Source organism: Callospermophilus lateralis, chromosome 6 (genome assembly GCF_048772815.1).
Source record: "Callospermophilus lateralis isolate mCalLat2 chromosome 6, mCalLat2.hap1, whole genome shotgun sequence".
NCBI lineage: Eukaryota > Metazoa > Chordata > Mammalia > Rodentia > Sciuridae > Callospermophilus > Callospermophilus lateralis.
This window is the reverse complement of record NC_135310.1, coordinates 93,655,693-93,680,781: the sequence shown is the minus strand read 5'-3', so window position 1 is coordinate 93,680,781 and position 25,089 is coordinate 93,655,693. Positions and strand designations below refer to the sequence as shown.

Genomic DNA, 25,089 nt, shown 5'->3' with positions numbered 1-25,089 from the left:
ATTAGAAATGGAGAATGATTAATTTTATAATTAGTTATAATTTAATTCTCTTCCCTTAGTTAATAGTTTCACATAATTTTGTAATTTTAATAGCAACTATTTATTAATTTTCTTAAGAAAGTTAATATCAATAACTTCACAAATGGGCACATTGCATCTGTTCTCTTCTGGAAACACATAATATTGAAGGTGAATTAAGCAGTATTTTTGTAAAGTTCAAAATTCTGTCAGATATGCATTTAAAATATTTGAGACAGATAAATTACCAAGAAATATTTGTGTTAGTCAACTTCCCTTTACTATAGCAAATACCTTAATGAATCAGTTTTAAAAAAGAAGAAAGGTTTATTTGGACTATTTTGGAGGTTTCGCTTTATTAGTCCCATTTCTTTGGCCCTGTGACACCAAAGTATATCATGGCAGGAGCACCTGGCATTGAAACTATTTCCTTCAGGGCCAGGAATCAAAAGAGAGAGAGAGAAGAAGAAGGATGTCCTCTTTGAAGGCCCACCACCAATGATGAAATCTGCTCATTGAGTCCTACCTCTTAAATTTTCTGCCACCTTCTACTAATATCAAGCTGAGGACCAAGATTTTAACTCCTTGCTTTTAGTTGACATATCATATCCATACTATGTTGATAGCTAACACGTTCATCATTTTTTTTGAAAAATTTCTACCTACAAGGGGAAATGTGATATGATTGGACAACTGTCCTGTTCCAGCTACTTTCTCTTGCAACTTCGAAGACTTTTCATATAGTTTATGGAATAAACACATTTTAGAAAGCACAGTTTTTGCCTAGTGCATATGCGTATCTCCATAGGTATTTGCTGCAGTAAAGGGAAGTTAACTAACACAAGTATTTATTGATGATTTATCAGCCAATGTTCTTCTTGTAAAAAGAAACACAAAAAAGGAGCATCTTTCATCGAAAATTGGTAACTTTAAGTGTAGAGTTTGCTAAGTGAGATGTGTGTGGTATGTAACCTTAAAGAAAACTATTTCCTGTATTTAATACTGACATACCTTATATCATATTGCTGTAAAATTTTAACATATATAAGTAGGTGTAGGCAGAAAGCAAAAAGCAGAAAGACAATAAACAATAGCAACTTGCCTTGTCAAAATATTTGTACTTATTTAGTAATCAATTTCTAGAGTATTGGTACTTTTAAACAAATGTTAGAAAGTCATAAACAAGTTTAGAATTCACTGACAAAGGAATATTTTTGAGTTTTACATTCAGTTATTTTGTTTTGAAGCAGAGATGTTTGCATTCTTTTCCATGACTTGTTTCTCATATTTCTTGAGGAGTTTGAGGTACAAGACAAGTCAGCTCAAAGAAAACGCACAATAATGTACATAAACCTAAGCTCTAAGTCCACCTGTGAAAGAAAACATCTGAACTTCTGAACTTCCTCACAATGCTCTCATGCTCAGACAATATTGCTTCTTCAAGCATAATTGCTTCAGTGAAGAATAATTATTCCCTTTTTACAGACATGCTCTGCTTTCTTTTTGAATGTTAAAGTAATCTTTTCAAATATTTACAGTAATTACTATTTTTTTCTAGGAAGGCTGAAAATCATAATTTTTTTCAACAATGTGTAAGATCTTGTAAACTATCTCTTCCCCAAACAGTACTTCCATATTTCATTACACAGAAATCCAGAGTGAAACTGTGTTTGTTCCATAACTTTGCTGTGATGAATTGCACTGCCATAAACATTGATGGATCAATATATCTAATTTTAGTTCCTATGATACATGCAAAGGCATATATTTTGTAGCCCATAGCCATTAGTAAGAATCTTATTCCTCCCCAACCCCACAAAACATGTATAGATTCTTTGTGACTTGTGTGTTCTCTAACATTATAAGAAAAAAAAAAGACATATCACTTTTATATCAAAGACTCTGTGGACCCCAAACTGAAACTGGCAAACATCCACTCTGTGGAAAAATCTGTTGAGTTTGCTAATATCACATGGGACAGTGAATTAAGCAAAACACATTCCATTTTTCTTTGTTCATATAGCACTTATACTTTCCTCATAAGAAGAATTAATTGGAAATGCTTCCTCCAATTCAGTTTGCAGTGCCCTTCCTGGGATTTGTTACAGCTATAGTTTCTGTTCTATAACATGGTGTCCACTAATTCTAGCAAATTTATTTTCTGTTATGCCACTAATTATAACAAGAGTATAGGATTGATTTAATTGAAAAAAAAAACATGTCATGCAGTATGATTTCTAAGAAGAAGTTAATTTTAGGTCATACTCTGTGTGGTTGTTTTTCAAAGAGGGTACATGTGTGACAGATATGGACATCTAGATCTTTATGGACTTCTCTTGTAACTTTACCAGTACACAAACACATTTCTCAACTCTTAATAGCAACAACAATAATAAAATTTATTTTTTTCAAACTTCAAGCAAATCACTTTCTAGAAAAAATAAGTAAAATGGCATGTGTTTTTTTATAACTTTTTTCTACATTAGTAATGAATAGAACTAAATATCAAAAAGATCATATGAGAAGGAAAAATGGAAAATGTCAAAGAAAGAAGAATACAGGTATTCCATCCTTAGCATTTTGGCAGGTGACATATGGTCAGTGAAGAATACTTTTGTTGTTGTAGTTCTTACAGTTGTTCCAATTTGATACACACTTCTCAATATTACAAAGCTTAAAAAGTATATGATACATACAAAGGAATATGATTACTGGATCATATGGTGGTTTAATTCCTAGTTTTCTGAGGAAATCTCCATCCTGTTTTCCAGAATGATTGTACTAAATTACAGTCCCACCCACAAGTATGAATATTTTAATCACGCTCTGCAGCATTTATTATTACTTATTTCCTTGATTATAGCCATAAATTAGAACAAAATTGTGGCATTTGCTGGCAAATGGATGGAACTGGAAACTATCATGCTAAGTGGAATAAGTCAGACTCAGAAAAGTAAGGGTCAAATGGTTTCTCACATATATTGAAGGTATATAGGAAACAAAAGGGGGGTGGGTGAGCATCCCATAAAAATAAGAAGATCAGTGGTAGAGAGAAAGAATATAGAGGGAGTGGGGGGGAGGGATCAGAAAATGGAAGAATTTGGAAAACTAACCAAATTATGGTATATACATATGTAAGTTACCACGGTAAACTTCATTTCTATGTATATCTAAAAGCACACATTTTTAAAATTATAAGAAAATATAAATAAATAAAAAATATAAATAAATAGTAGAGGAAGGGGAATGAGGAGGAAATGGTGGAAGGAAAGAGGATTCACTGGGGACTGAAGTGGAACAAATTTCATGCATGTACGATTATGTCAAAATGAATCCTAATATTATGTTTAACTGTAGTGCTCCAATAAAAACATTTGAAAAATCAGAGGGTTTCTTGGAATATGATCTAAGTCATTTATGACTTTCTATTATTTTTTAGTATTCTGACAGTGTGTGTGTATTGATATTCTTGTAGATCTTGATTTTCTCACTGTGCCATATATAAGTGAGTTTCAATTTGTAGTCTGAAATACTGCCCCTACTGACTATTGCTGTTATTTTTTTCTTAACACTTTTGAAACCCAGCACTGACTTGGCCTCCTTATGGATGAAAATCTTTTTTGGTCACCTATTTATAGAACAAGGAGTATTTCATCTATATTAGATTTTTTTCCTGGAAAGTAATTTTCTTCTACAATTAGTTTATGTAGAGTTTCCAAATATTCTTCAACTACCATCACATTATCACTCACAGACTCACCGTTTCCTTTCACATTACACAATGAAAAACGATGGTGGAATTGTTTAAAGCCACCCAGAGCTAGCAGCAAACTCAACATCATCATCAAGTCCTGTCTTGTCTTTCAGTGTCACAATCCAAATTTTGATTTACCATGATTGTCATGATGCTGAGCAGGATACATTTCTACATCTGGTCTTCATTTCAGGGCAGGAAAAGTCAATCCACATTTACTGTAAACCCTACTATTTTTTTTTTGTCACTCATTGCCTTCAATGAAGTGAATCCTCTTACACCTTCCCTCACTTTGTACTTGTTCTAAAGATCCTAGCTAGAATGGAATGGGACATGCTTGACTGGTGAATGATAACTACCACTGATTTTCCAACATTTTGTATTTTTTCACCATCTTCATTTTCATTTCCAGGTCAACCATTGTATATGGTCTCTTACTGGCAACATTAGCAGTGAATGTTGCATTGTATGCTTGAGATACATGAAGAATAGCACAACACAAGAATAAATAAAACACAAGGGAAAATGATGCAATCAAGAAACATGGTAGACAAGATATATGAGGCTGCTGCCAGTGTAAGAAGCCATAGTGTTTATAGCAAAGTCTTTTGATAAGTACAAGTATGCTCTAAAATTGTGACTAAGAAGCATATTGTGGAAATGTAGAACAGTAAAATAATTTAGTTATTTTTGAGTAGATTTATCATAAATAATTTTGTTATACTTTTATATGACTGGTAGCACAATAGATTTCTTTATACCCACATCACCACAAATATGTGAGCAATGCACTCTGTGATGATATGATGGCTACAAATTCACTAATTATTACAGGTTTTTCAATTCTTTCAGAATCTTATGAGATCACTATCATATTTGTGGTCCATCATTGATCCAAAGGTCATATGTGGCACATGACTATGATTGCCAAGAAAATTACTCTGCAGGAAGAAGTGTTTTATATCCTAACCTTCACTGAGGTAGCTCCTGTTTTATGGCCTGCTATATATATTAAACATTTGCCTTACTTTTATTCAAAGAATAATTATTTCATTGTTCAACACTAGCACATATCTGGTCCTGGAAAAAATTTCTTTCTAATTACAAAATGTCCTTAACATTCCTAGAGGATGTTTTGCTAAAACTATAGGCCAGTATATATTGTTAATTAATTTTGTGCTATTTTTATATCACTGACCTGTAAGTATTCAGGCATGGCCACTGGTGCACGTGGACACCCTCATTGCTGGTTGCTTTAGATCTTCAATGAATACAGCAATACTATTAATAAATGATGTCATTCTTTCTTCCTCCCCTGAGTCATTTTCTGCCTAGCTATTGTTATATACATTGTTTGCTGTTAGGTCCTCAGAATTATAAGTCAAAAGGCAAGAAAATAACCAATAAATAACAGTTTACATATACACTTAAATTATTGTTGAACTAAGATCTATTTGCTAAAGAAAAGCCACATTTTCCAGTGCAAAGTAACCATAATAAGGAATACATTATATACAAATAAATATCAAAGTATCCTAACAAGTTAGAATTTAAATCTAAAAAATATAAAAATAATATATTAAAGTGATCTAAGATCAATCTATGAGAGAAAAATACAAATTGATGAAAACACAAATAAATGTTTCTTAATCAATATATACATGCAGTATTGTAAAGTCTACTCAAATGAAGAGCATGTGGAGTGAATTCCCAATGTTAGAAGAGCATGTTCTGAAATACCCTCAGTTCTTTTAGAGAACATTCCTCTAGCATTAATTACCTCATGAGTAATAGACTAAATCGGTAAGTATGTTGTAAGGCTCAAAAGTCATGTTTGTCCTATCACCTGTCACTAAAACAGTAAAATTCTCCACAGCTGTGATGTCCATTCTTACCATTTTTGTCCTCTTGACTAGAATTAATCATATTACAGGTATTGGGAGTCTTAGAAATGTCTAAGAATTTTTTTCTGCATTTTCCACTGTCTCCATGACTCAGAAAACTGAACTGATTCATCTTAGACTTTGGCCATGCAGAAGAATTAAGGGTCAAAGAAATTAAACACACAAAGACTAGATGGAAGTTCTGTGGTGGGAAAGTGAGACTGTAGGAAGTAAAAGCAGAAATGCCAAAGGCCAATGGATCTAAGATATTTTGTTATTATTAACTCTAGAATTAGAAAATATGTGAAAATCAATTGTATTTAGGAGGCTGTGATGATGATAGAAAGAGCAGAGAAAGGATCTTTATAAGGATGGAGCTTAGACGTTTAAGTGTTAGAAATAAAAAAAAAGAGAAATAATAAAAGAGAGAAAAGCTGGAGAGTGGGAAGATCCTCAGGCTATAAATCCATATAAATATATATGGATTCTCTCATGTAAATAGCTAATATCAGGCCGACAGAAGTAAAATTTTATGAAACATTTTTTTAAAAATATTTATTTTTTAGTTGTAGTTGGACACAATACCCTTACTCATTTATTTTTAGGTGGTACTGAAAATTGCACCCAGGGCCTTGCACTTGCTAGGCAAACGCTCTACCACTGAGCCACAATCCAAGCCCAATTTTACAAAACTTGAAATGTGCATTTTTTTAGTTTCCAAGTAGGATAATCTCAGGTGAAAAACTAAAATTTCTTTGTGTTTATTTAAATAATTCCCTAATTATTGCATTTTGTCAACACTTACAAATATTATAAAGGAAAACTAAGAGTTAATAAAATTGATGTTTTAATGCTTCTGAACTGAGTCACTGAAAAGTGTGAAATAGAAATATATTCTACTAAAATTAACAATGTAGGGCTGAGCATTTAGGTCAATGGTAGAATATTGCCTCACATGAGTGAGTCCTTGTGTTTGATCCCTGCTACCACCAAACAACAACAAAAAAAGTTATATTCCATAGTGTCTATCCTCTCATTGTCTATAAATCCATGTATAGATTTACATGTAAGTTTGAAAATACATGAACTGGCATTAGAGCAGATTATACTAAGGGAAGTTAGCCAATCCCTAAAAAACAAATGCCAAATGTCTTCTCTGATATAAGGGAGGTGTAGGGAGGAAGAGTAGGGAGGAAGAGCATGAGAAGAATATTACCACTAAACAAGGAAGAGAGGTGGGAAGGAAAAGGGGAATTGAATGGAAGATGGAAGGAGACCCTCATTGTTACACAAAATACATACAGGATTGTGTGAGGGGGAAGGGGGGAAAAAGAGAGAGAGAAAAAGTGTCACAGTAGATTGGGTAGAGAGAGGTAATGGGAGGGGAGGAGAGGGGAGGAGGGGATAAGTGGGCAGCAGAATACAACTGACACTAGTATTGCTGTATGTATATACATGGCTGTATAACCAATGTGATCCTGCAATCTGTACACATGGAAAAATGAGAATTCATACCCTTTTTGAATCAAATGTATGATATGTCAAGATCATTGTATTGTCTTGAGCAACTAATAAAAAATTCTCTTAGTACATTTTATTTCAATATAAAATGGACTATTTGCCCTGAAATTGTGCATAAATAATTAAAACATTATCTAAATTGCAGGGTCAGTTTCTGTGATCAGCCTTATCCAAGTGTCTCTTTTTGAGGTTAACACTTTCATACAAACTATCAGAAGATCAGATCACTAATAGGAAGTAATATAATTCTGAAAGAATTAGTTAACTCTCAAGGGGATATGGCATTTTATATCAGCTCTATCTAGGAAAGAATATAATAAAAAGAAATTTATAATTTTAGCATAACAAAAAGGAAAAAATAGACTTTAAAACAGGAGATCAAATCAAATCTAAGGCAATTAACTTTTTTAATAAACACAACTATACAGATTGTTCCTAACTTGCTTCAAGATACAAAACTAAAGATAAATCACACAATCTGTGTTTACCTGTCTCTCCAACACTTACTTAATAAAAGCTGGTCAATCATGAATGAATCCAAATAAAAATATGTTTAGTGTGTGAAAAATGTACACATGAGTATGTATTTACATACACACAAATATATCTATATATTCACATTCATGAGTATACACAATTTCAGTTATCAACTATTTCATTAAGATCCACATTGCAGATGCCTCTAAAGAGCACATACACACACCCACACATACAAAAAAAAAAAAAAAAAATCAATGTATTCATTTTCTCCTGCATGCATCACCTAAAGGTAAAGGATTTAAATGAATGTGTGTGTGTGTGTGTGTGTGTGTGTGTTGTCCTCTAGAATTGTTTGGTTTCATGTAAACTAAAGAATTCTTTTAGTCCTCTTCCATAAGAAAATGTCTAACTCTGCATATCAGTTAGAGAAGTAGTAAGAGACCAGGCACTCTCTCTGACTGACTCTACCCTAAAAACAAACAAACAAACAAACAAACAAAAAAAACTAACGTTTTAAAAACAGAGAAAAGTTTAAATCAGCCATAGACACAGATCTCTCATGTGTCAACCCTGTGTAGCACTACTCTAAAATGCAAATGAGAGAATAAAATGGAAAACTTGAGAATGTGTATTTTCATGAGCATTGATTCAAATTCACATAAATTCTTACACACACATAAGTAAAAACTTTCTCAGTTAAAGACATGCAGTTCACTTTGTGACATTCATAAGCAATGTATAAATTTTTCAAAACTTGGAGAGCTATCAAAACAAAGAACAAACTCTTCACTCCAGACTGCCCACCATCCAATTGCTCTACCCTGTGTTTGGATTAATTGGTTATATTGCATAACCAATTTGAATTAATTAGTCATATGATAATTGGTAATATAATAATCATATACTAATAAAGATAAGAGCCAATTTATCATTCTTTCCTTATGAATGGGACTGTTCAATTTTTACTTTGGAGAAATGGAGCAATGATAATTGTCACTCCAAAGGCTGATCTATGTGAGATCAAAGGGAAGATACGTTTTTCTTGTTTCAAATCTAACTTTATAATGAATTGTATGTTTGTGTGTCCTGGTTTTTAAACATCATTGCTATTAAATATAGGCATAATTTTATTATTCCTTCAAATTTTAGAAACCTCATTTTGTTTATATGCTAAGAAATATAAAAGCATAATTGTCTTTAACATTACAATGATTGGTGTCCAAGACAGTTTTACAAGTCATTTTATAAAGAAACATAATATTTTTAAAGAAATTACATGTGTGGGTATGTGCACGTATATATGATTACTGGCAAAATTTTTTCTAAGCTTTTTTCCTTAATTTTAAACATTCTTTCAAGATAAAAATATTTTCCTTCAAAATGTGTGTTTTTATGCCCTTATTAAAATAACAACAGTACCCTTGAACTTAGCTATATTTCTCAGTGATCTATGTTGCAGTATCTCCTCTATATTCTTCAGTATTTGTAAATGCATTTCTAAATCTTCCAAGTTCAGGTATAATGCATTTAAAAAAATAATAATAGCTATGTTTATATTTCAGTATATACATTTTTAAAAGTCCAGTTCATTATTGTGTTTTTATCTATTAAGATGTTCTCAGTTTCCAAGGGTTTCCACTATTATTACCCATAAATTAGACTGGAAACTTCACTAATATATGTTGGAACATACAAAGTGATACCTGTAGTGAGGGTATCACTCAGAAGTATTTTAGAAACAACATTTCTCTCTGATCTTGTCTAGAATTCCTGTCTCTCAACTCATCCTCCCCAAGACAAGAAACTAGAATTCTTCTTCTCCAAGAGGAATCATAAAAATCAGAACCCTTTTATTTAAAGCCAGAAATAAAACCCAAAATAATACTCTAAGCTCTTCCTTTTGTCTGTGGTACATCTCAACATGATCAATCTAGACCCTCATTCCAGAGCAGTCCTGCCTCCCTCAGACCCAGGAGGAAGAAATGCTGCAACATGGGGTTAAAAATTAATCTGAAAAGATAGGTTTTGATGGCTTCCCCACTCAGTAAGTTATTATTATATCCCACCTCTTTGTCTAGTCTTTCTTTGTCATTCAGATTCCAACAAACTTAAACATAAAAGTGGAAAATTCACCTTGGATCTTCAGGTCTTCCTCCTGTAGATTCCCATGACACTTAAAATATGATTAAATACAGTTTTATGCTTTTCTCTTATTAACCCATATTTTGTTTTAGAGGTGTTATTCAGGACCCTTATGATGCATAAGAAGTGTCTCCTCGTTCCTTCACTACATATGTATTTTATTAGGTTGCCATTAATCTTATGTATTATCTTTCCAATATTAAATATAGTAGTGTACTGATAAAAATGGACATTCTAAATCTTTAAATAAGATTTGAATATGCTGATTTTAATATGCTATCATTCTCAGGGTGTACACATGAGGTCAAAATATTCTCAAAATCTATTCTTGAAATATTCTAACTACAAAGGAATAAACCACCTTGATTTAAGAACATCTCTTCCGATCAATGCATTTTCTAAAATTTATTCTGAAAAAGTAAATCTTTCTTAAGATAATAACCATAGTTAAGAAGCATACTGGAAAAAACAAAGAGCTATCTCATTTTGTTTCTTTCAAAGTTTGGATCAAAGCTACACATCTTTTGAAAGGCAAGGCAGTCTGCCAAAACCACACAGGGGGTCTTCTGCACTTTCTCTGACACGCAAATGACCACCTTCTGAAATTGCATGCTAAGTTTTCATTCTGTAAATATTAGCTCAGTAAGTGAATTGCTACTTTTTCTTTTAATCATTTTAACCTCTCTTTTAAAAAAGAAAAAAAAGTCTTCCTTGTATTTAATGAATGTCTCTACAGTAGATTCATATTTAATGCTCCAGACCATTTCTATGACTTGTATGTAGACACATGTTTATGAAGAAAGAATTAGATTTCTAATTAAGCAGTCCACATTAAGGCTCTCTGCCAGATTTGAATTAGTCTTAAGGGCATTTGTAGAGAGATGTTGTTTGAGGAATATTTGTGTCCATATCCTCAGTAGCCAGGGAAATATATTCAACAAGATGCTCACACAATTTCTGTACTATGAACAGGCAGATTTCTACTTTGCTTATTTGTTTGTTTTGGGAAGCTGTTAACAACTAAGTGGTTGTATATATTCATGGTTTAGCCCTGAGGAGTAATTCTAGTCAAAGAATTTTGGAAGAAATAATCAAGAGCAATGATGCATATCTACTGTGAAAGGTAATTTCAATCAGGTAGAAACTTCCCAAAGTCCTGAACATGAAGATTAGGCCACCTAAACATGGCTGATTAGAACATGATTTCCATTTTTTTCACAAACTCAAAAAGATGCTTTAAATCTTGGGAGATTTAAAGGTGTTTTGCATCCAATAACCTGAAAGAAACTGGAAAGCTAATGTATATCTACAAAATTCTTTTCCACTAGCCTGCTATTGACATTTTTTATTTTATTTTTTAGGTGTTTCTTCTTTTTTTCACTTTCTTTTCCCAGTATACCCTATTGGTAGGCCGATTTGAATTAGAAAAATCTATATTTATTTTTGCTTTTTTTAAGTTAAATTTATCTCAAAGTGACACATTAAACATAAAATTTATGCATCTTAATGAGGTATAACATGAAGTTTTTATCCTTGTATACCTTGTGTATATTTAAATTGGGTTGACTATTTATTATTTCTGTTGAATATATTCAAAATCCTTTTTTTCCTAGCTTGTTGAAACATGCAGTACATCATTGTTCTATATAGTCACCAGATTGTAAAATAGCACATCAGAACTTCTTACTGTGATCTAACTGTAGCTCAGTAGTTCCTGATCAGCCTTTTCCCATGCTCCTTCCTTCTCCATCATTCCTAGCCTAAGGTATTCAGGATTCTATTTTAGATTCTAACAAAAAGTGAGATCATGCGATTAGAATAAATTTTAAAATTAGTGGAAATTTCTTTCAGTTTTCAAAGCCATTCATTTTATAATTTATTCCTTTTGCCCCTTTTTCATGTCCAACTCACTGAAAGCTCTTGTTAATGCATGGAATGGGAAAACACATTTATTCCACATCCACTTCCTATTTATATTTTCATTATTCTCAAAAACTTCTGATTTTAGGTACAACCTTACACTTATTGAATGTTCAAGTATCTACTGCCAATATTCAAAAATCCAAGAAAGATAAGCTACAGAAAATCTTAAGTAAACAGGAATAAATTTTGCATGACCCAAAATGGGACCTGTTAATAGAATAGTGACTATGGCACTCAAAAATAACAGTCAAGTAAAACAATAGAGGGCTGCAGTGTGGCTCAGCGTTAGAGAATTTGTCTGACATGTGCAGTATCCTGGGTTCATTCACCAGCGCTGCCGAAAACCTTATTAAAAAAGGTACAAAAACAGGAAATGATTTTACTTCCCTTGACAGCTGTTGTACCTATTGGATAAGGATGAGTTTCTTCATATTCAGGTGAAGAAACACACTTGAGACTGGAAGCAGGAGTTGAAAAATTCATGCTTCAGACTCCTAAACTTAGATCTTTTCACTGGGTCACTTTTGGCTCTCATTTGCTTTGGAACCACCATTTAATTTAATGTAGATCTCCTATTTTAAAGCATATTTTTTGAGCATATATTAATTATAGGTCCATGAGTCATGGAACAGTTTTGAAAATTTAGAAAGCAGAGTGAGACATGGTGATCTCCTTTCAGATTTCAATGAACATTGTATTATTGGAATTAAATAAAATGTGCATAGCTATGTAAAACAAAATGACATACAAAAAGAAACAGGAATTAGAAAAGTAAAAAAAATGAAATAAATCTGTGTCATTCACATATGGTCTTTTTGAAATTTATAGAATCTCTTTAGGTAGATTGTTCATGATCACTCTCAGTATACATTGATATCCATTACAAAAAGAATCTTTAGTAGTCGATTTAAATTCTTAATCTTTTGGAGGCATAATTTCCTTTTTAACTTTGGTAATTATTTCTTGATAATAGTTCATCATATTTAGAAGCATTAATCTGCTATAAGAAACTCCTGTGAGTTATTATTTATTTTTAATGAGCAAAACACTTAAAGAAAAATCTTAATCTCATTTCTCCTTTTATAATAAAACAGAGTGAGTGATTCATAAAAAGTAGAAATTTGCCACAGCTCTGGGGTTTGGAAGTCCAAGACCAAAGCCTTTACAAGTTTTCTGTCTTATGAGGGTTGCTCTCTGCTTCCAGGATGGTCCTTGAACATTACATTCTCCAGAGAAGAGGAGTGCTACATTCTTACTTGGAAGAAGACAGAAGGGCAAAAAAGGGCAAAGTCCCTCCACTAAGCCCCTTTTATAATTGCATTAATCCCTTCATGGAGGTGACATTAATACCACTCAGTAGTATCTGCTACCAATATGGTTGCATTGTGAATTAAGTTTATCACCTGAATTTTGATTCTAGAGGATACATTCAAATCAAAAAATTAGGAAATGTTCTTTAATTTTCTACTCTTTATTAACTTTGAGTTATATGTTGACCTAGTTTCTGTATTATTTTTGAAGTTATTGTGAATATAATAAATGTCAGAGGCCGTTATATTTAGAGATTTTTGAACTATTATCCGGATTACCATTTATGAGCTGTGCTGCTCTTTAGACCTATGAAGTCAGACTATTCCACCTCCCTATTTGTATAACATAAGATATGAAAATAAGTTACTCATAATAAAATGTATCTTAATAAATGCTTATGTTTTATTATAGATCAAATGCCTGAGATAAATAATTTTCCAGATTTAGCATTTTTGCTCGACTACAATATTCAATTAAACTATGAAAAATTATATCATGACATGGATTTGTCTACAAAATATATTATATATAAATGTTATCTAAACCTTTTTTTTTTGTATTGGCTATTGAACCAGGGATGTTTTACCACTGAGACACATCCTCAACCCTTTTATATTGAGACAGAGTCTCACTAAGTTGCTTAGGATCTCACTCAACTGCTGAATGCTGGCCTTGGACTTGTAGGACTCCTGACTCAGCCTTCCAAGTTGCTGGAATTACAGGCATGTGCCACTGTGCCCAGCAGTGTATTTAAACATAATATAAAATTTGTCTATTTGAGAGACAGGTGGCATTGACAACAGCAATGCTAATAAATTTGGAAATTCTTTTTTTTTGTCTTTTACATTCTAAAATCAATGTATAATCTACTACAGTGACTCATTTTGTCATAACATCCTTTGAGTTTTCCATTTCTGATACTGTTTTATTCACTAGTTAATTTTATTATCTATGATATGGGTCAGTTTATTATAATATTCATTGCATACTCACTTACATAATTTCTTGTTGTACTCTTCCATGAAAGAGTCATGCCCCCTACAGTTTGCCACCACATCCATTTGCTGGCATTGTACCTCTGCAAATTTTTATATTCTTATTTGTTCCATTGTATTCATCTTTCTTCTCTAATCTATCCAAGAAGAATCAATATCTCTCTCTCTCTCTCTCTCTCTCTCTCTCTCTCTCTCACACACACACACACACACACACAATGTACTTCAAAGGAAAGTATCTTTAAAGAGTGTAAATTGGTAACATGCCCCAAAAGATGTCAGTCAAGAACTATACCTAGAAATATAAAAGGTGAACAAGTATTTTTTCTTTATTGTGAAAACATTAATATGTTGATGTATATTATAAAATCTGAGGTAGAAATAAGAAAGGAGAGAGATTTCTTCAAATAATTTGACTATGAAATGCTTTCTGCCTCCTATTCTTAGAATATACAATTTTGGATATACTAACCTAAATCTAAGCAAATCCAATCTGAGATTCCTTTAGTAGTTATACATGTAGTTCTATAATATTTTGATTTAAAATGTGCTTGAATTTCTCTTTATGTTCTCCTATGTTAAGCACATGTGTACATTTGTGTGAACATGTGTGTTAAGAAAATGAAACAATCCAACAAAAAGAACATCCTTTCATTTAGATACAGTAAATATGGTTTATAATTGAATTAACTTGCAGTCTTACATGTATGCAGATGTGCAGGCAACTCATTACAAAGTTAAAACAAAATGTCACACATCCTGTACAGCAAAGCAGAAAAAAAGAATAATAATAATAGCTACAACAAACAAAAACAATTCCTGTGGCAGTATTCCTGAAAGACTCCTGAACTAATTACAAAAGTACAGTTTACAAATCTGTAAGTCATTTGACTGGAATATTGAAGATATCTCTAGGGAAATATTCTAAGAAAAGTGAAAAGTGTAAGACAGTCTCTTAACCCTTCATAAGCAGAAAATATAATTTTCACTCACCCTTACAGTACTTTCTATTGCTCCACAAATTGTAAAATCAATAGACAAAATAAATAATTTGTTGGACCTTTTCCCTTGAGTTTGCTTATTCTACCAACTCACTTGTATGCTTCTGCTCACTGAGTACCCTCTTTCACCCTATGAATTGTTCTGTAGAATGGGGCCTCATAACAATTGTTCAGTAACTCACTGAAGCAAATCTCATGAAAAGTCTAGGTTGAAAATGACTGTAAAAGCTCTAAGTATGATACAGAAGTACAGTTAATTATTCCCATGTTAATAATGACAATATATTTTGTCTTCAAATTAAAGAGAGAGATTACAATAAAATGGAGTTTATATTCCAGATGTTCTAGAATAAGACTTCAAATTGCCTTCAGTATTGCACTTCTAGAATTAAATTACACTATTCTATTAAATAAATATTAAATTGAATTCATAAGAAATGATGTTGGGCTAAGGAATGCTTGTGTTTCCTTTGCTAAATGATCTGCTCTTTATAATTTAATTAATAATACTATAGGACTAGTTACAAATACATTAAGATCATTGATGATACAAACCTTAGAAACCATCGGACCAAGAAACAAGCAGCTAGTAAACTTAAAAAGAACTGTGACTTTTTCCAATACCTAACTACTACCTCAAGATGTTACAAATGCTGTAGAATTACAATTATAAAGGCCAATATCACATCCATAAATTATGGGTGGCTTTAAATTCTGAGGGGAAAAAAATGAAGTTAAGGCCATTGACTTAGCTTAATTCACTTAACTGGGGTAATAAAGAAAGAAAAAAAAATCAAGTAACTTTTTCCTAATCCAATTACAAAAACATAATTTTTCTTTGCACCAGAGCTCCAGAGGTGACTTACTTCACAGAAAAGTTTTCATATATTTAAAAATATCAAGAATGTTATTTTTCTGAGAAATTCTCATGACAAGTCCAGGAGTAAAACAAATATTAAAGGAAGAAATAAGTTAAAAGCCCCCAAACAAAGCTGATTTCTAACTGGACAACTGCTATCAAATTCTTCAATTTCACATCAGTATTACTGTCATAACAACCAATATATGGTTGAGTCACTTTATAAATATCATAAATAGTTTACTGCTCTGTGAGATTACATAAGATGAAGGAAAATTAGCAGTGGCCAAGTCTGGTGATTTCTGGTGGTGTATTCGGATAGGTTAAGTAAATATAAATGGTCACAATCACCAGGGATTTGTGTGACATTTTTATTATCATTTAATAATAAAATAATAATAAAACAGTTAATAATAAAATTATACACCAAGGTATTCACATTTATGAACTCATCTGATTATAGCACTTATCCATAAATTATTTTGTCAAAATTATCATGTATAAGGATTTTTTTCTACCTTTATTTCCCCTTTGAGTTGGGAATTGCTTGACATGAGACATGATCAACTTTCCTCTTGTAATTGAAGAAAAATAGTTTGATTCCTGATGCTGGCAGGAGCAAGACTCAATTAAAGTAACAGTTGACATTTTCTACAGATCTTCAATGAAAAAATAGTGACTAATGTCATAAAACTGAATTTAAAAATATTTTTGGAAGTAATTACCGTAAAATAGGCTGAGCCTTGCATCATGGAATACAGGAACACTTGAGTTTTTCTGTGGTAAATATAGTTAGAGGGCTAAGTGTGTGTCAGGCCCTCTGTTATGCTGTATGTATATGAAAATAAAGTGCAATCTATATTTTCAATGTTAGCATAATTAGGGGATGTGAGCAGGAAACAGACCTACAAACAGATCATTACTCTTCAATGTGCTAAATGATACTACAGTTAGGATCAAAATGCTAAGAAAAACATCACAGTAGTACATATCTATTAGGGAGGTGGAAAAGGATTTCCAGAGGAAGTGTTGTTTGAAATGAGTTGTAAAAGATATGTCAGAGATTCCCAAAGAAAAAGTGCTAAAGAAAAAAAATAATAATGCCAGGAAGAAAGAAGACATTCACACAGCGCACACACACACACACACACACACACACACACAAGAACTCATACACAGTACAGATTGTAGATTGATTTTTTTTTAAGTCTTGGGATCTCTGAAAAACTAAATCCTCTTACTGTAGGGCAGAATCTTAATCAAAAAGATCTTTCTAAATGTGCAAGAAATTTGAGCAAGAATGTGCATGATGACAATATCTAAGATGGATTTCTGAACGTTTAGGAATTTTGGTGAATGAAATATTGTATTTATGTCCATTCCTCAAACCTACATATACTTCACTCATCAATTAAACTATAATGTTCTGGGACACTTTTTTTTCACTCTTCTGAATTGCTTTTATTAATCTATTGTTTATTGAGAAAAAGGCTATAACTTAAGGGCCAAGTGGTCTTGGCCTTCTTGTTTTGTTTTTTTGTTTGTTTTTATTGTTGTTTTGCTTTTTAAACTTCTGTTTTAGAAATTCAGTAAAGTAAGATGATATAGTAAATTTAAGAATACAAATTAAAAATAAATTTAGAAAATGAAAATCACTGCTGAAGCTTTAACTCTTAAAATTTAGAAGATTTCCTAATTATTGAACAAATGTGAGTATCACAGGAATTCAGGAATCTGACTTTGAATAGAAGTTTGGAGTACAGTATATCATAATTGAATAAAATAAATAAATGGTTTTAATTAAATTTTGTAAATTTTTGTTTTATGTGGTATTTTGTGGCTTCATTTAAAAAACCTGGTGCCAACCATTGTGACACATGCCTGTAATCTCAGCAATACAGGGAGATAGCAAGTTCAAAGGCAGTGTGAACAGTTTATAAGAACCTGTCTCAAAGCAGAAACTTTAGAAAAGATCTGGGGAGGTAGGTCAGTGGTTGGTAGAGTATTGCCAGGATATGTGAGGTCTTGGGTTTAATTTCCAATCCTAGCATCACCCCCAATTAAAAAAGAAAGAAAGAAAGAAAGAAAGAAATGAAATGAAACTGAATATAAAACTGTACTCTATGATTGGCTTTTCACCAGTAGCATCCCTGTTTGCAGAGGGTTCAGGACATACAAACCCAAATATGGCATATTGGGAGTTATTTCCTTGCCAGCGCACCCCATGTTAATTGTGGTAGTGCTGGCATATCTTTGCTGATGGTGTCACCAGTGATGCAATTTTTCCAAAGGAGCCGTCAATTGGCTTGGTGTCCTGGCATTTCTGTATCCTCCTCCCTTCTGCTAGTGATGGTCTAAAATTTGGGGGCCAATGGCTATATGCTGGACTGGTAGTCAGTGATGGGTATGATCCAGTTGCAGTGGTATCAACCTAAGACAGGAGGCTGACGCCTAAAGGTCAGTTTTCAGATGATGGGTAAAAACCATATGTTGAATTGGACAACCTACCAGGCACGGTCCTTAAGCCATATTACTTGTTGTTTAATTAATAAGAAGGGGGGAGATGCTGGGAGCCATTAGCCAAGTAGGTATGACAATTTCCTTGCCAGCGTACCCCATGTTGTTTAGTGGAAGGACTCGTGGAAATAGGACATTTTGCAGTGACCTTGCTCAAGGACCAGGGCAGATCTGGGTTTAGGGCGTTCCCGGTTTAGGAAGGTTATTCCTGCTGGGAATAGGGCGTATCCTGCTGCCTGAGTTCCTCTTGAGTTCTCAGGGGATTCAGACAGTATTTTTGGGAGACAGAAGCCCAGTGGAGGTGTGGATTTGGGCAGAGAATGTGGATTTCCCCAGAACGTGTTTGTAGAAGGCCGGTGTGAGATCGGGAATAAAGAATTGCTGTTTGAATCTACAAAGCTGTGAGTGGCTCGTGATTTGTGCCCAGCCAGACTGTGGCAATGTATAACTATAAAGAACAAAAAGAAAAGAGGGAAGTTATATCAAACATGTATTAAAACTGGAATCTGAAGGTCAGAAGTCTGAATTGATATCTGTGTTCTTACTGCTACTAAGCATCCCAAGACTATATATGAGGGAAAGAGCTTTGGGGAGCTGTTCACTTTCTCCTGAAATCTAATTATTCCTTAGGGTTTGGAGATACCTGTCTATTGTGGAGATTTGTGTAGGGGAGTGCTTCTGCTTCAGGAGCCAGGGGAGCTTTGGAACTTGCCTGTCAGATATATTAACTCATGCCTATGATGAAGGTCCTCATATGAAGGTGTCTACAACTCAGTCCCTCCTGTCTCTTTCCCTTCCCATTTTGAATTATGAGCTCCAAACAGAAAAGGGAGAAAGAGGACAGATTTAGCTTTACATGTATGGTAGATGAAATATCTGGATTGAATATTCTCATACTAGTCTCTTTTTATCCTAGAGTTTCCTGATAGATGGAGTTGTTTCTACCTTCATTCAAGAAACTAAAGAGTATATGATTGTGATAGGACTGTTTTAGGAAACTGATAATGTCATTGGCATTTATATTGTAGGCATTGATTGAATTGCTTTAATTTCAACAATCTGCTTGAATGTACTTCGATAAATACAGGATTTAAAAAAAATACTGTAAAAATATTTTCTTAAAAAAGAAATATTTTCAACATTTAATAGCACCACTAAATCTCAAAACAAATTTAAATGCACATTTTTCTTTAGGATGGATTTATATTGTATAGTTTCTGTAACACTCCCATAAATCATTTATATTTTAGATCCTGATTTAAGATCACAATCATTTTTCTGCCTCCAAGAAACTTCTTCACAACTAAGTTAATTCATCTTTGTTTAGTTATGTTTTTATAGGTTAAATGGCCTCTTTTATTTGACAAATTAAGCACTTGAGAATTTATTATTGGGTCTTGGTTTTAATGGTGTGATTTCACTGCAGTTCTCTCTATGCTCATATAAAAGATGAATAGCTTTGAGGTTTGAAATGTAAGGTTGAAAAGTTAAAAGGGTGTTCATGTGATCAGGTTAAGCATTCATAAATATGTTTGATAAAGTGAAAAATCATACTTCAAGGTTTTGCACGATAAAGATAATTCTTATTATACAAATTATTGGGGAATCAAAATTAATCGTTTTATATATAATATTATATTGATTTATTATACCTACCTTAATAATTACACAATATAATGATAAAAATTTGGTATGATTTATGTTAATAAAGAGAAATAAATGAGGATAGTTTTTCAGATAACTAGGCCAAAATTATTAAAAATGCTACATATGAAACAACCCTATGTCACACAAATATGTATCATGAACTAAATTTTATTTCTTATGCCTCATGAACTGAAGAAATCAACATATAATTAAACCCATGCTTAGAAATGATTGTATCCAGGACTAAAGGGTGAGAACAATGACTATAAAGCCTTATTCACTGAAGTATAAACACAGGGTATGCAAATCCTCTCTCTAATAAACTCCTTACTCCTATGTCAATATTAGATGATCAAATACTTCTATGCTTTCAAATATGGACATAGTAATATAAAGTTATGACAGTTCAATTTATGATTTTTATCCATCTATCTATCTATATATTTATTTATTTGTAATGTTAGGTATTTAAATCAGGGATGCTTGAAATAAATTCCAATCCCTATTCATTTTTTATAATTTTGAAACTAGGTCTCACTAAATTGCTGAGGCTGTCCTAGAATTTTGGATCCTCCTGCCTTAGCCTCCCAAGTCACTGGAATTGCAAGACTGTGCCACCATTTCCAACTGATTTTTCAACTTTATGGTGGTTTAACAATGTACCCATATAAACATTTTATTTTTCACTTTTGGTAATCAATAAATTACATAAAATATCCAACACATTATTATAAGTACACTTTGTGTTAAAATGATTTTTCCCACCGGAGTCTAAGTTGAACAAATGTAAGAAAGACCAGGCTAAATCCATGATGTTGGTTAAGTATAGTAATTTCACTTTTATTTATATTTTCAGCTTATGATCAGTTCAGGAATAGGTAATTCCATCAAAATCCAAGGAGTATCTGTAGAAATTATCATTCATGTATTTAATAAACATTTTCTATGTGCCAAGGTGATATGTTGAAAACTTTAAAGGGGTCATTTTATGCAATATAAACAGAAATCCTATTGCTATTCCCACATGAAGGGAAGAAACTGAGGCTATGGAAATTAAAGAGACTATAAGTCATCAAGTTGCTTGATCATATACCAGTTTTATTTTTAGAATTTTTTTAGGAACCTCCATATTGTGTTCCATAATAGCTCCAAAATTGACATTTCTACTAGCAGTGAATAGGAATTCAATTCTCCACTTCTTCACCAACACTTGGTATCCTTTATATTTTTTATGACCATCATTTGAACACATTAGGAGATTTCTCATTGTGGTTTTAACTTTTATCTTTCTGGTGATAAGAGATATTGCTTTTTTAATATATCTATAGGCTATTTGCATGTCTTATTTTGAGAAATGTCTGTTAACATCCAAAGAACAATTTTCAAGTTGGGCTCTTTGTTTTCTTGATATTGAATTGTTTGAGTTCCTCATACATTTTGAATATTAACCCCTAATCATATGTATGGTTTGCACAAATTTTATTCTATTCTGTAGGTTCTTTTCATTCTGTTGATTGTTTCTTTAGGGGTCTTAAAGCTTTTTAGTTTGATGTAATTTAATTTGTCTGTTTTTGTTGTTGTTATTGTTATTAGTTTGTGTGTGCCTGTGTGTGTGTGTGCATGTGCTCACACTTTGGGAGTCATTTCCAAAAACATTTTGCCAAGACGGATGTCTAGAACACATTTCAACAAGTGTTTTGTAGTGCTTTTACAGTTTCTAATCTTACATTTAAGTGCTTAATCCATTTGAAATTAATTTGCATTAGAGGTGTGATAAAGGTAAAATATCACTTCTTGCAAATGGATCTCTGGGTTTGTGAACACGATTACTTAAAGAAAGAGCCTTTTCTTGGGAGTTTCATCAAAAAGGAGCTGAATGTATGCACTTGTTTCTGGCCTCTGAATTATGTTCATAGTTCTATATGTGCCAGTACCATGATTTGTAGACTATTTTAAGGTCAGATAATATAATGCTTCCTGCTTCATTGTTTTGTTTAAGATTGCTTTGTGTGTTTGGCATTCTTTGTGGTACTGTGCAAATTTTGAGGTTTTTTTAAATTATTGTTGTTTTGTTTGCTTTGTTTGTATGTGAAAAATGCCTTTGAAATATAAATAGAGATTGCATTACCCGACATATTATTTGGAGTAGAATGGACATTTCAATAATATTATTTTTTTCAGTTCATAAACATGAGTTATCTTTTCCATCTATTTGTGATTCTTGAATTCATTAATATTTTATAGAGCTCACTGTAGACATTTTTTACTTCCTTTATTAATTCCTATTTTATATTTTTTTCATATTATTATTATGTTGTTGTCATTTAAGAAAAGTTTCACTAATGTGTTATATTTCAGCAAAGTTGTTGCAATGGGTTTAAAAGGAGAGAGACACACTATAAGAGGCTATAATGTAAAAAAAGTTTTATTCAATTAAAATATTTCACAGACTTATGGAATTTATTAAATAACTATCACAACCAGAAAAGAAATTACATCTGAAAGATTAAATCCAGTATTAAAACCTACAATATCCCTGAAAGGAAAACTTTTAACTGCTTAATTTTCTCCTGATATATTTCGTAACTTTTTTCCAAACAGAGTGCTCTCAACCCAGAAAAGAATGATGGTCATAAGTAACCCAAACACTAGGAATATACAGACAAAAGAAGAGCTAGAAATATTTATTAAGACTTGGGAATTTAACTGAAGTCACATCACTTACTTAACCAATCATAAGATTTCTATGCACTGAATACTGTAAAAAAATCTATAAACCACGAAGTTGTTGGTAGGGTTAAAAATTAGCTATATGCAGTATTATGCCTATAAATTTTTTCTCATAAATTATATTTATAACAAAACTACAATTAAAATATTTACTATACTTGCTTATTACACATTCAGGGACACAGCAGGGACATATGTGTTTGATGGTTTAGTATCCACTTCATTGTGTTTACTTATTTGTGTAATGAACAAACAACACATACCATATTTTTCCAACATTCAAGATGTTACAATAATAACATAAAAGTCTCTGGAAATTGCATTCAACACTATTTAATTAAGTATGACTGCTATAATAAAATAAATTACATTATACAGTATCTTTTTTCAATGAGCTTTGGTTTGAAACTCAACAAAGAAATCAGTCTTAAGATTTGAATCATGGCATGTTTTCTCTGATAAGTGGATGCTAAGACACTTATTCAGGGTGGGCATGGAACAAGTGGAGGAACTTTGGGTAAAGTGGGGAGAGGAAGGGGCATAGGGTTAGGAAAGATGGTGGAATGAGAGGGAACACCACTACTCTATGTATGATTACAGGAATGGTGTGACCCTACATTGTGTAAAACCTGAAAAGTGAAAAATTGTGCTCCATTTGAAAACAATGAATTGAAGAGCATTCTGCTGTTCCATTTATATATATAATTGTTCCATTTATATATAAATGATTAGAAAAGTAAAAAAGTTAAAAGAAAAAAATATTTTAATCATGACAAAATTGGTAGTTCTTTGAAATTTGAGAAATGCATTGGCACAACTACAGACATAGTCTATCCCTCACTTGGAAATAAAACCTTTTATTAATTTGGGAGAATAAGACTGAACATTGGCTAATATAAACTTGTTGAAGTCTAAAGCCATCTGGAAAACTGGCCAAGGAATGAAGAAAATTCATGGTAATGGTGGCAGGTAAAAAATAAAACTGTATTGGACTGACCAACTGCATATTTTATTAAATCACTTTGAATAAAAAATGTGAAATGCTTCATTTGTGTTTTCTCAGAAACAAATCAAAAAATTACAGTGTCCTATGCAATGTAGAGATACAAAGTGTATGCTGAGCAACTAGAGGTCACTCCAGTTGTGGAATTTTAGCAACTAGAGTTCACTCCAGGTATTGGAATAAATGGCATCCTGGCTCTGGCAGCAGATACAAAGGAATGACGCTCTGGAGAGGAGGTAGGGGAACTCTGTGATCAGCCAGTGGGTAGATGAGGGTCCAGCTGGAGGTGCGATCTTTAATTTTACGGTTTATCTTCCTCTGTTCATACCTCTGTCTTCATAAATGGTCATTCAATAAGTCGAAGACCTCTCTCAATAGGGTCTATCAAGAGGAGGCCTTGGGAGCATACATCTTCTCATTCTGTTCTTGAATATATTCAGAGACTTTCTTCAGAACCTTCTCATAATGAGTTTCCATGCATAAGAAGATGGTATATGTTGTTAAACAAGCCAAGCAGCCTTCAAGATACGATTGGCCCCCAAGCTTCTCTGTTTCTGCATAAATGCTTCTGAGAATTCCAACTGTCTCTTGAAACTGCTGCCTATTAATCTGATTCTCCATCTATGCGAGGAACTTGGTCTAGAACCAGCAGCGTATGTCACTGCTACTGTCTCCTTAGATGAATACTTTCCTGACCCCAGTGCCTGCTTTGGCCTCATAGTGAGGACACGACCCACCTCACTGAGAGTTTGGGGAGTTCGGAGGGGGAACCATGGGTCAGATCCCGGGCCTGAACCCTGGAGGAGTCTGGGGAGCAGCCCCTGACCATTGGACCCACCAACCACCCAAAGAAGCCCAAGGCCTCCCCCTGGCTGCTTCCCCGGGCTGCTGCAGCGGGTCTGTAGCTACAGCCCCTGCCCAGCGCCTCCGCCTGCCACATCATGGTTAGGCTCAGGGAAAAACCAACCTGCCTCTTCTGCTCTCCAGCTGCTGTCGTGCCTTTCATATTATTTTTTAATGGAATGTTGTAAAATCTATTTTCAGGTATTTTATTTGTGTGTAGAAATGCTACTCATGTTATATGTTAACATTACATCATGTAACTTTACTTAATTCATTTATAATTTCTCATAATTGTTTTGGTAGAGTCTTTAGAATTTTCTGTATATGAGATCATATCATCATTAGTGACAATTTCACTTTATGAAAGGGTCTTTATAATGTCAAATAATTTATTTGAATAGCATTTTAATTAGTAATTATTGTATATGAACAGATTTGACAACACTGTTAAAAAATGAGACA

The 25,089-nt window shown here is 32.8% G+C and overlaps 1 pseudogene; it reads right to left on the bottom strand.

Annotated features, from left to right (window-relative positions):
- Positions 1–24,092: 24,092 nt before the first annotated feature.
- Positions 24,093–24,727, bottom strand: LOC143401936 (golgin subfamily A member 7 pseudogene; annotated as a pseudogene).
- Between the last annotated feature and the right edge of the window lie 362 nt (positions 24,728–25,089).